General features: G+C 46.3%; 1 protein-coding gene and 1 pseudogene across 2 annotated transcripts in view; both read left to right on the top strand.

Moving 5' to 3' along the window:
* Nucleotides 1-17,047, top strand: part of LOC124721168 (plexin-A4) — a 996,057-nt gene that overhangs the window by 673,962 nt on the left and 305,048 nt on the right. The gene's annotated exons all lie outside the window — the stretch shown is intronic.
* On the top strand, nt 16,887-17,004 carry LOC124723924 (annotated as a pseudogene).

The following is a 17,047-nucleotide window of genomic DNA, read 5'->3' on the forward strand; positions in this document are numbered from 1 at the left end:
GGTTTTCCGCACTTCCCCTAAATCGCCACAAGAAAATGTCGGGATGGTTCCTTTGAAAGGGCGTGGCCAATTTCCTTTCCCATCCTTGAAACAGTCCCAGTTTGTGCTCCGTCTCTAATGACCTCGAAGTCGACGAGACGCTAAACCCCTGTCTTCTTCAAGGACAGTTTTTAAAATCTTCAATGCATAATCGATTTTGGATCTGCCAATCCCTTCTTGGAAAGTTATTGGCAGAGCCCTCGTGGACGCCATTATTAGGATACAATCCTTTCTTGGAAATTGTTTGTAGTCCCAAATTTTGTTTTGCCTTTCCCTTATTAATAAATACAATATATTGAGCATTATTGTGGTTTATTTGCTGTGCAAGTAACTTAAAACCTGAAATAAAAAAGTAGTTTCCTCCTAGAGACTGGCCGCATGACCTTCGTTTTACCGTTCTGTACTCTTCCCCAAGCGCATTGAAGTTTGAATAGTGTGGCTCGAGCCCCCACGTGCAATGGCACGAAAATATATACTTCTGTTACACTCAGCTTAATTGAGTGGCCCAGAGATGTGGTTGGTCTTTGGCTACGCTTTTCGTCGTAGGCTGCCAGCTCACACGTGTCGTAAACGCAGTTTTTAAGCTGAAATAAAATATAACAAAACAATGCAGGCAGGTATTGCGGTGAAATTTAAAATACTGAATCACTCACGCTGATTTATAATTTCAACAAGTAGTTTATTTTTCTTCAGTATATTCACTAAACACTTAAAATGTAGTCTGAGGGGCTTTTACGTAAGGGCGGTCGTTAAGAACTGATGCTACAACAGTTCACTATAAAATTCATATGTCGCTATCGCGACAATTGACAGTATGCTCACACTTCACAGAATACATTCTTGTCTGCTGTCCTAAACCTCTATATTGCGCTCCACTTGATCGCTTTCGAACGTGGCTACCAACCCACTACTACCCCAAGATACGCGGTACGTCCGGCTCTTAGCGTCGCTCAGAACCAACTGTCCTCAAAAATGGCCGCCCTATCCACCCTCGAAACGACTGCGTAACTCAAAACAATGTTTGACAAAAATTACGAATATTCTAAAACTAAACACACAAACATATATGATATATAGAAAAATATGGAAATTCTTCCGAGCAATAACAATGTAAAATCCAATTTTTTGTATCTGCCACCGTTTTTTCACAAATAATGTTCTTGTGGGGTGATTTTGCTTATCCTAGATTTTTTACACTAAACATAAATAAATAAAAATACATATTTACTCATCTACCTCTTTTAACTTAGAATGCTGCCGCTAGTTTCGTCTGTTTAAACTTATGTATTACCAAAAACAGTTTCTCTTTGTCGAATCCCGTATTCCGACCTGTCATTCAACAATGGTACACACTATGCTAAATCGGCTATGACTGCTCGATGCAGCTGTACTGGCCGTATCCGTAGACACTTTGTTCATATAAATCGGCCAAAGCATTGCCGAGATATTAGCTTTTTAACGTCCACAAATTTACAATTTTTAAAACAATAACTTTTAAACTATTATTCTGTTGTGCGTCTGGATAATTTAGCTTTACATATTTTTCTGCCCATGAGTGCCAACTCGCACCTCCGGGTCACTCTTAGATTTGTTTTCATAAATTTTTCAGTGGCATATAAATTTCTCCAAGAGCGCAAATAAGGCCATATGCGTCCCTGCCAAGCGTCCGCTCGGATTTTTCCAAGGCTCCGTAAACGCTAGCAGCTCGCAATGTCCCCATAGCAACCGGCAGGCACGGGATCTGCGGCTGGAAACTGCCGCTCTAATTTCTCCCCACAGCTTGTACGGTCACACGCTAACCAGTGGCTCGAAGCTACGTTAACATAAATGGCTCATGTGTCGCCCGACCCGCGTCAGAATGTTTTATTTTTCTAAATGCTTGATCATCGGGCACTTGCACTTCTCACATTTCTGGCCAAGCCCTGCATATACCATAAATTTGAGCGAAAACTGTGATAAGAAATAGGAGGGAACTCTTTGTAAGATGTAATGAATACTGTTTTATTCCAAATGGACAATATTAGTATTTGGCCTATAACTATTAGTAATTGTGATTTCGTGTATAATCTGAACTTGAATCTTATTTTATAACTGGTAGGCCTGACAACCTGTAAAATAATATTAGACGAGTGATGCTGTTATGTTGTATATGCACTGATGTAATGCAATTTTTCGAGAATTTTGCCATGTGAACAAGTTCATCTGAAGAAGGGACTGGTAGTCCGGAAATCGATTATCCACTAAACAAATTAAAAGCCATCCTTGCAGCCAGAGGCTTATTTACTTACAGTTGCAAAGATGGTAATGCCTTAATGCACAGTCGTCGACGATGTCGTTAGAGGTGGGGTGCAAATTCGGACTGGAGAAGGATAAGTGAAAGAAATCGGATGTGCCCTTTTGAAAGGAACCGCCTCGACATTTTCTATAAGCATTTTAGGGAAACCACTAAAAACTTAAGTCTGAACATCCTGTTGTGGATCTGAACCGATGTTCTCCCGAATGCAAGCCCGGTCTACTACTACTGCACCATCTCGCTCGGTCTCTTCTTAGGAAAATGGATCAGCCATGGAAATAGCTCAGCATGATTTAGGTCTTCTGTAGACGTACATACTACCTGTTGTCGAGCGTAATGTTGCTGGGAAATTATGTCAGGATGCTATCATATCGAAGATAAAATTACGTTAGTGTAAGCAGGAAGCCTATGACGTATCGCTTTTCCATCGACAGTCCCATGAATCAGTGGTTGGTCTAATTCAGCCCACAGCAAGTCGTTATCTTTACTCCACAACATTGACGGAATGCTTTACCCGTGACGGCGAGATATGCGCACATAGTCGTCATCTGTGGTCATTCTGAAAACAAATTCATCGCTGTAAATTATGTGACACTAGCTGTCAACACGTTATGAACCCATCTAAGTGTGCCTGTTTGTGCTCCAGCATACTTGCGAGTTTTTCTTATTCATAGCTCATCAGTTACCAATGTCCGGCCATTGGTATGGGGTGACGCGCTTTCACGAATGCAGTACATTTGCTTGGCGCGTAGTATATCAGCCTTCCACAGATGCATCCAACTACTAATACTACTACGTGATCAGGCCCAGTGGACCGCACGCATCTACAAGTTCCCTCTTCCACTGTATTCTGTCCATTGCTGCTATCCGCCATCCGTTCACATCTATTGACGCTTGGTTTAAATCTTCATGGAGTCCATCCATCCAACGCTTCTTGGGTCTCCCTGGCGGTCTCTTTCTTGTCGGTGTGAAATGCAGGAGCTTCCGAGGCCATCTGTCATCCTCCATCCGGGCCACATGGCCGGCCCACTGCATTCGTTTGACTTTGACATAGGCAGTTCAGATGTGCTACACAGCTGCATTGTGGACAACATCCTTCAGACAGACAGGTAGACAGATAGACAAACAATGTGCCGCCCTTCCAACTTTATGAGAAGCTGATCCTGCTGTGTATAATATGTCTAAAATGCGTTTTGGGTATTTTCACAATTTAATTATTATCGGATGAGCTGCACATACTTCATGTGCTCTTCATTAGGAACTTCAGCCTCAACACGCAACCCACTGACGCAGTTACATAGTAGGAATGTCGATAGAGTGAGCATTTTGCTACGTACAACAGGAGTTTTATTGTTAACATGCATTGCTTTCAGGCTATTTGGCTCAAGTGCTGTGTAAGATTTGTCGTCAAGAGCTCTGTAGACATAGAATTTCATTAAATCGAGTACTCGCCCTCGGGTTCTCGTGGACGTGACGAGCGAGGTGGCGCAGTGGTTACCACACTCGACTCGCATTCGGGAGGATGACTGTTCAAACCCACGGCCGGCCATCCTGATTTAGATTTTGCGTGATTTCCGTAAATCGCTTTAGGCAAATGCCGGGATTGTTCCTTTGAAAGGCCACAGCCGATTTCCTTCCCCGTCCTTCACTAATCCGATGGAATTGATGATTTCACTGTTTGGCCGGCTCCCTCAAGTCGACCAAAGTTGAAGGTGCAGCGCATCCGTGGAGCACCACCGGCAGTCCTCCCAGTTTCAGATGTAACAATTTCTCGCAGACGATCTTGTAGTCGGACGAAGGTGTTATGTGATTTCATAATCACAACAGACTCTCACGACGGCGCTGTCTTCTCAGTTTGTGTGCGTAGCGTGAAGTGGGAGATTGGAAAGTGATCCGATCTCCAAAGTGATTTTACATCTAAAGTGTACAATTCCCGACTTCGGTTCGTTGTGAAAACTTCATGTACTACGCCATCTGTACAACCCCTAGAAGCCTGTAATAGAACTATTGAATCGTTCTGTATTTCAGAGCCCGTACTACACGATGCACAAGCAAGTGAATAATTTATAGGACGCGTCTGGGTAGCATAACAAGCGCGTAACTGTCCAATACGCACGATTTTTGGGGTGGTCTGCGTGTTTGTTGGTCAGCTAGCACGCTAGATATACTGTCCGGTTGTAGATTACATAATTACAATGAAACGAATACCCCTAGCTGCATACAGGCGTTGATATACGTTAACGGGGGCAGTTGAAAATGTGTGCCCCGACCGGGACTCGAACCCGGGATCTCCTGCTTACATGGCAGACAATCTATCCATCTGAGCCACAGAGGATAGTGCGAGTGCAGAGACTTACCTCTGGCACGCCTCCCGTGAGACATACATAATTATTCAGTGGAATTATTCACTCGGCAGTTCATCATTGGCACGTGCTTAACACATAAGCGTATTGTAGGAGAAAGACGAGGGCGGGAACAGAGAGGAAACAGAGTGGGGTACTGACCTTCGTTATCTCCTCCTCTTTATTTTACTTACACACACACACACACACACACACACACACACACACACACACACAGTGTATTACCTTTATATCCGATGTAATACAAGAATGGCCATAGTCTTATAAATCGGAGCTGCAAAAAAGCGTATTTTTGTTCCATTACCACATGTAATCAGACTCACAATTAAACTTAAAAGACCATGGAGTTACGTTACAGCTTTTGAGAGCAAATGCAAAACAAGGAAGAAAAACCTAGCTTTGAGTGAACTTAGAAAAGAAGGGAGAGCAAGGGCGTTTTTGTAGCATTTTTGACTGTGGAGTGGTTCTGGTATCCATGAGGATAAGATTTCTTCCAAGAGAGGTCTAAACAGCACACTTAGATTCCATTCTAAGTAAAATGCCCCACAGATGATTTCGTGAAAATATTTTTGAACAATTGCTAGACTTTCTATATATTTCCATGCCTTCTGCTCGTGCGTTCCTCATTCGTGGCCGAGCGGAACGAAGATAGGAAGAACAGAGACGGACTTAAGAATGAACTTTCTAGTAATTTGGCAGTTACCAAGAATCAACTGCATTTTCTGTTCGTATTCAGCAGTATTCCATAGCACAGCAACATGAAATTTTCATGTCGAAGATATTACGACAGATAAGAGAGCTTTCACCACGTGTTAAACTTTTATATCACTTGGTACGATAATGACCATGTATGGTGGAGTACCCGTTGATCGAAGGTAGTCATAGAAACGTTAATGTAGAGAACTGAAAGCAAGTATTGCGAAACATAAAGTACACTACCTGCAGCACTAATCCGTTACAGTTTTTCACATATTGCGTGATACAACGTAAATTGGAAGCGACGTCTGTACGTGGCGGATAGATAAAGTTACAGTGCCAGCGATGAGGTGCTGCCTCAAATTCCTAGAAGGCTGCGGCAGTAGCAGGTGGAGACAGCGAAGCTCATCTGTGGCAGTACATCAAAGTCCGGCGGGAGCACAGGCAGCTGTACTAATTAGAAGCTGTCATGAACACCAGCAAGCGGCTAGCGGCGACTTGCCCGCGCTCCCACCAATAAGCCACTGTACCAACTTCTACATCTGCCCGGGAACCCGTCGCTCTGCCTACAAAAGCATACTTCACCAAGCCGATCTACGGTATGTCTATTATTGCTGTTAAATGACGTCCCTAAAGTATTGTTGCCTGTCACATTATGTCCCTTCTGCATCCGAGTCTCTCTCTCTCTCTCTCTCTCTCTCTCTCTCTCTCTCTCTCTCTCACACACACACACACACACACACACACACACACACACACACACACACACACACAGTTGAGTCTTTCATTTGCAGTGTTACGTGGCTTTATGCTTAATGGTTCAAATGGCTCTGAGCACTATGCGACTTAACTGCTGTGGTCATCAGTCGCCTAGATCTTAGAACTAATTAAACCTAACTAACCTAAGGACATCGCACACATCCATGCCCGAGGCAGGACTCGAACCTGTGACAGTAGCGGTCGCTCGGTTCCAGACTGTAGCGCCTAGAACCGCACGGCCACTGCGGCCGGCTTTATGCTTAATTACAGACTAACTATTTTATCAGTTGATTTGTTTTCACCACGTAACGCCCGATGTTTACGTCCTTCTTAGTTGCTGAGCGATGTATCTCTTTTCGTTCTGACGCCGCAACTCTTCCTTTCCTATATCTTTACTACTTTTTATCTATACAGGGTGTTACAAAAAGGTACGGCCAAACTTTAAGGAAACATTCCTCACACACAAAGAAAGAAAATATGTTATGTGGACATGTGTCCGGAAACGCTTACTTTCCATGTTAGAGCTCATTTTATTACTTGTCTTCAAATCACATTAATCATGGAATGGAAACACACAGCAACAGAACGTACCAGCGTGACTTCAAACACTTTGTTACAGGAAATGTTCAAAATGTCCTCGGTTAGGGAGGATACATGCATCCACCCTCCGTCGCATGGAATCCCTGATGCGCTGATGCAGCCCTGGAGAAGGGCGCATTGTATCACAGCCGTCCACAATACGAGCACGAAGAGTCTCTACATTTGGTACCGGGGTTGCGTAGACAAGAGCTTTCAAATGCCCCCATAAATGAAAGTCAAGAGGGTTGAGGTCAGGAGAGCGTGGAGGCCATGGAATTGGTCCGCCTCTACCAATCCATCGGTCACCGAATCTGTTGTTGAGAAGCGTACGAACACTTTGACTGAAATGTGCAGGAGCTCCATCGCGCATGAACCACATGTTGTGTCGTACTTGTAAAGGCACATGTTCTAGCAGCACAGGTAGAGTATCCCGTATGAAATCATGATAACGTGCTCAATTGAGCGTAGGTGAAAGAACATGGGGCCCAATCAAGACATCACCAACAATGCCTGCCCAAACGTTCACAGAAAATCTGTGTTGATGACGTGATTGCACAATTGCGTGCGGAATCTCGTCAGCCCACACATGTTGATTGTGAAAATTTACAGTACATACTGACGAAACTAAAATGAGCTCTAACATGGAAATTAAGCGTTTCTGGACACATGTCCACATAACATCTTTTCTTTATTTGTGTGTGAGGAATGTTTCCTGAAAGTTTGGCCGTACCTGTTTGTAACACCCTGTATAAATGATGAACTATTGGTTTTGCCGTTTCACAACTTTTTAATAACTGTGAAAGTATTACAGACATCGGGTCCCACCAAACATGTCACCCTCCAATACGTTTTACACGAACCTTTAAAGACTCGATTGATCTGTTTACCAAGAGAAAGCAGAATATCTCTTCCTTCGACGTTGTCCAACAACGACCTAGGAAGCTCGACGCCCTCGCGGCCCAGGCTCTTCCATGGCTCGCGGTAGTGTGCAGCATTCGTTTTATTCCTTGCCCACTTGCCGCTACGTCGAACTTTCGTGGTGATCGTAGGGCAACGTCTTCCACGTTATCTGCAACATAAATAAACTTTCTTCCCACAGTATTTCGAGAACCCAAAAACAAACTAAAAGAACATAATAATAATAACTGTTCTTACGATTATTCGTATAAGTCTTGGTCGATTTAATGAGGGGTGGGACAGGCCTAAGCCTTGTGACACCACACATTCCGTTTGCCTTTCACTTACAAACGCGAATGCTCACGCCCTGCGCTCGTGTTTTTGCGCACTCCTAAATATTAGGTTAAAATTCAAAGTGCTACTTAATCAAACTGTCATCACCATTACGATTGTCACTGGAGTGATCACCACCAACGACTGGACGTGGTTTCTGAGGTCAGCTACGACTAGCGCTGGACAGCACCTTCACTTTCCTTCGCTCCTTCGTTGGCGTGACTTCTAACGCCCTTCGATACCCTCTGCTGTTAAGTTTTTGTGGCTAACAACGACCTTGCCAAGCGAAAACGATCTTAGCAAGTGTCGCTGCTCCGTACCTGTCCGTTGTAATAAGCATAACTCGTCAGCTTAAGTCGTGCACTCAAGACACGGGAGAAGTTATAATAAATTCAGTTTTATCGGTTTTTCTGAGACAGTCTCAGCTTACGGTGTGGGTCACTTGATACAAGTTTTCCTGTTCCTCTTTCCATAGTCCAAGAAAGGAGTAAAGTGAATAGTACTACTTGAGAGTTTTCGTTACGGAGAAACATGCGTGCGTCGGAACGAATAGAAAAAACATTTAAAGGTACGACTAAAAGCGCCTCAAAGCCCTTTTCTACTGAGCCATCATCAAAGAGAACGGTGAGAGGACAATATACCACAGATGTGCGCAATAACCGTCGTTCTACAAAGTTAGTCTTCGATAATGTTACGTTAATCACGAATATTAGAGTAAATTTTGGCGTACACACGAGCAAGGCTGAACTCGATACCGTATTCTTAAAACACTGAATTCTTATCTCAAGACCGATCCGATTCAGCTCCCAGTCTGCCAATTCTCGTTTAGGCTTTCACTAAATACTTTAACCGCTTGTCAGTTGCAGTGGGATCATGGCAGTTTCTCTCTCTTATCAACCTCTGTAACACTATTGATTCCAGTGTCGACCGCCTCTAATCAACTATCCGAGGAAGACTTCGTAATCACGTACTAGCGAGGTTAGATGTTATTTTAGATAGTTATTGACAGTGTACGAGGATGTCGAGTCAATTTCAGTTTGGATGCAGGCACAGGGAATACTGGAAGTGGATGGTTCACACTAGCTATCGTCCAATGTGAGAACGCTTCTCTACCTGGACTGGAATCATTCGCCGACCGAGATGTCATCGCGTACAAGACCTGGCATTGTGGAATAGATGCTAAGTCCCAATCTACAGTTTTTGTACACTGTACGAAGGTTGTTCCCCAGCTAACATACTGTGTTTAGCTCTTCAGCAAAGTACATTATTGTTGTACTCGCAGGATTTGGCTATTTCATTATGGCAGTCAGGATAACAAAGACTGTTTCGTGCCTGAAGCTCTTCACTGACTGATTTTGACGGCTGATGCAACATCTTTCGTATCTGGAAAAACAAGTGTGTACGCAAATACAGAAGGTTGTGTAAATGATAGAAACTCAGCATGTTTATGAGTTGGTAGCACTGGTTGTTCGTGCTGTACGACTGTCGTTTGTTGCAGTGTGGAAGAAAACCTGTCTGTAATGCGCTATAATGTCTATTCCTTATTTTCCGGCCAAATGTCGAATCAAAGAGGCAAAGCTTTGATTTTTAGTGAGGACAAATTGTTGGACCGTGTAGTAGTCCACACAAGTTTATCGAAGTCTGACAATATGCTAGAGACCCGCAGTGGCGAACACGATGATGTACACTTTTCCCAGCGGAGTACCAAAAATTAGTCAGTGACTGGAATCGCTGAGCTTTAAAGAACACCCCCCCCCCCCCCTTAGGGGGTCCTCAACTCTTTTGTGGATACGTGCGTAGCGAGCACGGGACCCCGAGCTAATGTGGCCTTCCTTCCATTCCGGGCTGCATACCTTCCCTTTCCGCATCCTTCCCTATCCCCCATCTTCGCCCCCTCCTCCCATCACCTCTGGCTCTTTCCTTCCCTTTCTCCCCCTCTGGGAGTATGGTTTGTGCCTACGTCCGGACGCTCGTAAATGTAACTCATTCTTCGCCTTCTCTGCTTGTATGTCTTCATCCTTCCTTTGTCCTTCTCTTTTCCTTACCTCTTCTCTTTACCCTTTCTCTGCTGCGGCATTTGAGACATCTCTTCTTTCCTTTCCCTTTCTTTGTTTTTCCCTTTCTCTTTCTTCCTCCCTGTGCGTGTCTGAAGGCATTTTTGTGCGTAGCCGGTGACGGGGAACGCGTAATTCCCCGCCCCGGGTAGACAGGTAGGACACGTACGTACCCCCTGGTAACGGCCAGGCCCAGGGAGGGGTGATTACCCGAGCTGATACCTTCCGAAAGTGCCGATTGGTCCCTCCGTCCGTTTGTCGGGAGGTGTGACCTGAGGTGTGAACAATCACCTAAGGCGTGAGTGCCCTCAGAGAGGGCCCCCACAAGGGAGGAGCTCGCCATCGGAGACGCCGGTAATCATTGGGGATTCCTCCGCAATGGTTTCCTCACCTTCCATTATGTCTGCTCACAAGCGTAAGTTCACTGAGTCTCAGCCACAGTTTCTTGTTGTTTCTCGGTCTGACGAAGGTCACGACTTCTCCACGGTCAACCCTTTCATTATTCAGAAAGGTGTCGACGCAGTTGCAGGTCCTGTAAAGTCTTGTTCCAGATTACGGAATGGCACCTTGTTGTTAGAAACAGTCAGTGCCCTCCAGGCACAAAAATTGCTGCGTACTTCACTGCTCCACACCTTCCCTGTCCGGGTTGAAGCGCACTGCACTTTAAATTCCTCGCGTGGAGTCGTTTATACACGCTCCCTCGATGGATTGTCTGACGAAGAAATTCAGCACTTCCTGTCTGCCCAGGGCGTAACGGCTGTTCATAGATTTATGAAAAGGTTTGACACGAACATCATTCCAACCCGCACTGTCTTCTTGACATTTGACAAAGTTCAACTCCCATCCAAAATCAAAGCAGGCTATGAGATAATTTCCGTTCGCCCTTACGTCCCAAACCCTACGCGTTGCTATCGGTGTGAGCGGTTCAATCACACCAGCCAGTCCTGTTCCAATTCGGCCAAATGTGTTACGTGTGACAAGGATGCCCATGAGGGTGCTTGTCCACCTCCATCCCCTCGCTGCATCAACTGTATGGGTAACCACGCTGCTTCCTCTCGAGATTGCCCCGTTTTTAAAGACGAAAAGCTCATCCAGGAAATCAGAGTGAAGGAAAAGGTGTCGACCTTTGCTGCTCGAAAATTATTCGGCAGTCGACAGCCCACCGTGCCTCAGACAGGAAAATACAGCACTGTCCTTGCTTCTCCTCGGCCAACAAAGGAGGCGGCCACGCAGACTTGCGACCTCACCTTTAGTGTCACGGTAGTCAGATCGGCCAGCGCAAAGATCGCCCGTTCAACCTCACCACTTTCGCCTGCCCACTCTATGGCTCACCCTTCATCGGGTTCTGCTAAATCTCGAGCCCAAAAGTCAGACACCAAGACTTCGAAAAAAGAGCATACTCGTGAAGATTTTTTACGTACCCCAACTTCACAACCATCGGTTCCTCCTTCATCTGAACATCATATTTCCAAGAAGGCTACTAAGAAACCCAGTTCATCTCCGTCTCCACCAAGGCGTGTCCCATCTACAGCACCACCTGGCGGAAATCGCCCTCGGCCGTCTTCTGCGTCGCCGAGGCGCACTGCTGGCGGCCGATCAACCGGCCGATCGCTGGTAGCAGGAGCTGCTCCTGAACAACCTATGGATCAGGATCTTCTGCCTTTGGCTGAATGCCATTCCATGCTGTCGGTGGCAAGCTCTGAGCAGTCGTTGAGTTGACGGCAACCTTGGTCACATTCCTCCATTTTCTGTTCACCCTATGTCCATTATCCACTGGAATATCCGCGGCATTCGAGCCAATCGGGATGAATTGTCGATCCTCTTACGATCCTACTCGCCGGTCATCTTCTGTCTTCAGGAAACAAAGCTGCGTCCCCATGACCGCTTTGTTCTCCCCAATTTTCAGTCCGTCCGATTTGATCTCCCCTCTGTTGAAGGCACTCCAGCCCATGGAGGACTCATGATTCTTCTCCATGATACTCTCCACTGTCTCCCAATCCACTTAAACACTTCCTTCCAAGCTGTCGCTGTCTGTCTTTCCCTTTCTGGATATACCTTTTCTCTTTATACTGTATACATTCCATCGTCCACACCAATGGCACAAGCTGATTTCCTTCATCTTCTTGGTCAGCTTCCACCCCTCTTTTTGCTGGTTGGGGACTTCAATGCCCACCACCCGCTTTGGGGATCTCCACATCCTTGTCCGCGTGGCTCACTATTGCTAGACGTCTTCCACCAAGCGGATCTAGTTTGCCTCAACACTGGGGTCCCTACATTTTTGTCTGCCTCCACGACAAATTTCTCTCATTTGGACCTTTCGGTCGGTACTGTTCCGCTAGCTCGGCGCTTCGAATGGTTCGCCCTTGATGATACACACTCGAATGACCACTTTCCATGTGTCCTTAGCCTGCAGCCTCAACTGCCATATATGCGCCCGCTACGCTGTAAGTTTGCCCAAGCCGATTGGACACTTTTTTCGTCTCTAGCGACATTCGATGACCGTCACTTTCCCAGCGTCGACGATGAGTTCACACACATATTACCGACGTTATTCTTACAGCTGCGGAACGTTCAATACCACGCACCTCCGAATTGCCCCGGCGCCCCCCCCCCCCCCCCAATTCCTTGGTGGAACGAGGCGTGCCGTGACGCAATACGTGAGCGGCGACGTGCTCTTCGCGTTTTCCGCCACCATCCTACTTTGGCCAACTGTATCCGCTATAAGCAGTTCCGTGCGCGATGCCGTCGCGTCATCCGCGATAGCAAGAAGGCAAGTTGGAAATTCTTTATTAGCTCATTTAACACCTTCACTCCCTCCTCGGAAGTTTGGAGTCGGCTTCGACGGTTATCAGGTGCGCCTAGTTTCTCCCCGGTCTCTGGGCTCACTGTCGCGCATGATACATTAGTGGACCCCGTCGCAATTTCTAACTCATTGGGTCAGCACTTCGCTGAGATTTCGAGCTGTTCAAATTACCCGCCAGCGTTTCTCCCGAAGAAACGTACAGCGGAAGTGCGACCTCTTGCTTTCTCCTCTCAAAATCGCGAAAGCTACAATACTGTTTCCTCCATGCGGGAACTCCAACATGCACTCTCTTCTTCTCGCTCCTCCGCCCAAGGACCGGATGGTATCCACGTCCAAATGTTGCTGCATTTATCAACCCATAGTCTGCGTTACCTCCTTCGCCTTTATAATCGAATTTGGACCGACAGTACTTTTCCCAGGCGATGGCGGAAAGCTATCGTCGTTCCTGTTCCGAAACCTGGAAAGGACAAACATCTCCCCTCGAGCTATCGCCCCATTTCTCTCACGAGTAGTGTATGTAATGTTTTGGAGCGTATGGTGAATTGCCGTTTAGCTTAGTGGCTGGAGTCCCGCAGTTTTTTAACACCTGCCCAATGCGGATTCCGAAAGCATCGTTCTGCAGTTGACCATCTTGTTGCTCTCTCTCCACTTATATCATGAACAATTTTCTCCGGAAACGCCAAACAGTAGCAATATTTTTTGATCTGGAGAGAGCATACGATACCTGTTGGAGGACAGGCATCCTCCGCACACTGTTCTCTTGGGGCTTTCGAGGTCGGCTGCCCCTTTTTCTTCGCGAATTTATGGCAGAGCGCACATTTAGAGTGCGGGTGAACACTACTCTCTCGTACTTTCTCCCAAGAAAATGGGGTACCCCAGAGCTCCGTGCTGAGTGTTGTACTGTTTGCCATTGCCATAAATCCAATTATGGATTGTCTCCTTCCTGATGTCTCGGGCTCCCTCTTTGTGGACGATTTTGCGATCTACTACAGCTCTCAACGGACCAGCCTTCTTGAACGACGTCTTCAAGGATGCCTCGATCGCCTCCACGCTTGAGCATCGAAACCGGCTTCCGTTTTTCTCCCAGTAAGACCGTTTGTGTTAATTTTTGGCGACGTAAGGAGTTTCTTCCACCCTCCTTACATCTAGGACCTGTCAACCTTCCGTTTTCGGACGTCGCTAAATTCTTGGGTCTTACGTTTGACAGAAAACTGTGCTGGTCCTCCCACGTTTCCTATCTTTCGGCTCGCTGTCTGCGATCCCTCAACACCCTCCGTGTCCTGAATGGTACCTCCTGGGGAGCGGACCGAGTGGTCCTTCTCCGCCTCTATCGCGCCTTAGTGCGCTCGAAATTCGACAATGGAAGCATAGTCTACTCCTCTGCTCGGCCGTCTATTTTTCGGCGTCTCGACTCTATCCACCACCGTGGATTATGTTTAGTGTCTGGAGCTTTTTACACCAGCCCTGTGTAAAGCCTTTATGCTGAGACTGCTGAACCTCCGCTGTCCAATCGGCGAGCAGTCCTTCTGAGTCGTTATGATAGCCATCTGTCTTCCATGCCTGCTAATCCAGCCCATGACATTTTTTTCGACGCCTCCTTTGATGTAGGGTATGCAGGCCGCCCCTCCTCCCTACTACCACCGGGAGTCCGCTTCCGTCAACTGCTCCATTCTCTTTCCTTCCGCTTTCCTAAAACCTTCTTGACAACTTGGGGTACAGCACCGCCTTGGCTCCGTCCCCGGATCTGCCTGCTCCGTGACCTTTGTCAGTTTCCCAAGGATGGTACCCCTTCACTTGTTTATCGTCGGGCATTTTCTGCTCTATGTACACAAATGAAGGAAGCCACACTTACTTACACTGATGGCTCAAAAACATCGTTTGGTGTAGGGAGTGCCTATATTGTTGGCGACACCCCAAATCAATTTCGGCTTCCCAACCAGTGTTCGGTTTATACTGCGGAGCTTTACGCTGTTCTCCAGGCTGTCCACTACATCCGCCGCCATCAGCGGATACAGTATGTTATCTGTTCAGATTCTCTCAGCTCTCTCCTCAGTCTCCAAGCTCTTTACCCTGTCCACCCTCTGGTCCACCGGATTCAGGACTGTCTGCGCTTGCTCCACCGGGGGGGGGGGGGGGGGGGGGGGGGGCGCCTCGGTGGCGCTCCTCTGGCTCCTGGGACACGTCGGTATCTGTGGAAATGAGGCGGCCGATATAGCGGCCAAGGCTGCAGTCCCTCTTCTTCGGCCAGCAATTCAAACGATTCCCATCGCCGATCTACGGAGCGTTTTATGTCGTCGTGTTGTTCTTTTATGGCACGCACATTGGTCGACACTTGCCCATAATAAATTGCGGGACGTGAAAGCTCTTCCTTGTGCTTGGACCTCTTCCTCCCGAACGCGTCGTCGGGAGGAGGTAATTTTAACTAGACTCCGGATAGGGCACTGTCTTTTTAGCCATCGACATCTTCTAAGCGGCGATCCTCCCCCACTCTGTCCCCACTGCTCTCAGCTGTGGACGGTAAGACACCTTTTAATTGAGTGCCCCTATTTTACTCCGTTACGCGCCCGTCTACAGCTGTCGCCTGATATATGGTCAATTTTAGCAGATGACACGCGCTCGGCTGATCGCGTTCTCGAGTTTATTAGTGCCAGTGAAATGACGTCAGTCATTTGAAGCTTCTTTTGGGGACAACCAACCCCTTTCTGTAGTGGATGTTTATGCCGTCCTTCTGCTTTTAGTTTCTCCAATTTTTTTAGTTTCGTTCCCATTGCTGCTGGTTTCCATTTTCGGTTTTTTACTATTTCCTAAGTCACGGACCGGGCGCTAATGACCATAGCAGTTTTGCGCCCTAAAATCAAAACAAAAAAAAACAAAAAATTAAAGAACACACACACACACACACACACACACACACACACACACACACACACACTAAAGCCAACATAGAGCTAATGAGACAAGTTCAAAAATGGTTCAAATGGCTCTAAGCACTATGGGACTTAACATCTGGGGGTCATCAGTCCCCTAGACTAGAACTGCTCTTCGAAGTCTTTTGTCTTGTCTGACAGAATTACAGTGTCTTCTCCCTGAACTTCAGTTCCTTCTTGAAATTTTTCTTCGGTTCCTTTTGCTACTTCCTCAGTGTACAGTTTGAATAACGTAGGGCATAGACTGTAACCCTACCTCACTGCTTTCTCAACCACGGCTTCTCTTTCTTGGCCCTTGACTCTTCATAACTGCCATCTGATTTCTTACAAGTTGTAAATAACCCTTCGCTCCCTGTATTTATTTCAAAGGGTTTATTCCAATCAACATTATCAAAAACTATCTCTAAATCTACAAATGCTCTAAACGAAAGTTGGCCTATCTTCAACCAACCTTGTAAGAGAAGTCGTAGGGTCAGTATTGCCTTGCGTGTTCCATTTCTCCGGAATCTAAACTGAAATTCCCCCGTTGTCGGCTTCTGCCAGTTTTTTCATTATTCGGTAAATAATTCGTGTCAATATTTTGCAGCCATGATTTATTAAACTGATGGTTCGGTAATATTTACACCTTTCAGCAGCTGCCTTCCTGGGAAATGAAATTACAGCATTACATAATTCTTGAAGTCCGAGTGTATTTCACCTGCCTCATGTATCTTGAACAGTAGTGGGATAGTTCAGTCAGGGCTGCGTATCCCAAGGATCTCAATAATTCTGAAGGAATGTCGCGTACTCGAGGTGCCTTGTTTCGACTTTGGTCGTTCAGTGTTCTGTCAAATACTTCTCGCAGTTTCGCTCGTTATTTATGAAACTTAATTTTGATATTAAAGTTGCTCATAAAATGAAATTACATGAAAAAATGAGAACCTTGTACAAAGACTGGAATCCATAAAAAGTTAGCTGAAAACATGTAAAGTGCCAGAAGACGGATGAAAAGGACTCAGGTTCCATCCGAAATCAGTTCTAGGATATCTATTTGCTACTTGTGAGTTGTTTCACCTCTCGCAGTATTTGTTAATGTGAAAAATGACGACTTGCATCGTGGTTTGGGTTCAACGTTGAATTCTATGTTGCTCCATAACTGACAATGGCAACGGCCTTGCCGCAGTGGATACACCGGTTCCCGTGAGATCACCGAAGTTAAGAGCTGAAGGGCGTGGTCGGCACTTGGATGGGTGACCATCCAGGCCGCCATGCGCTGTTGCCATTTTTCGGGGTGCACTCAGCCTCGTGATGCCAATTGAGGAGCT

The sequence above is a fragment of the Schistocerca piceifrons genome, chromosome X, assembly GCF_021461385.2.
Source record: "Schistocerca piceifrons isolate TAMUIC-IGC-003096 chromosome X, iqSchPice1.1, whole genome shotgun sequence".
In the NCBI taxonomy this organism is placed as follows: domain Eukaryota; kingdom Metazoa; phylum Arthropoda; class Insecta; order Orthoptera; family Acrididae; genus Schistocerca; species Schistocerca piceifrons.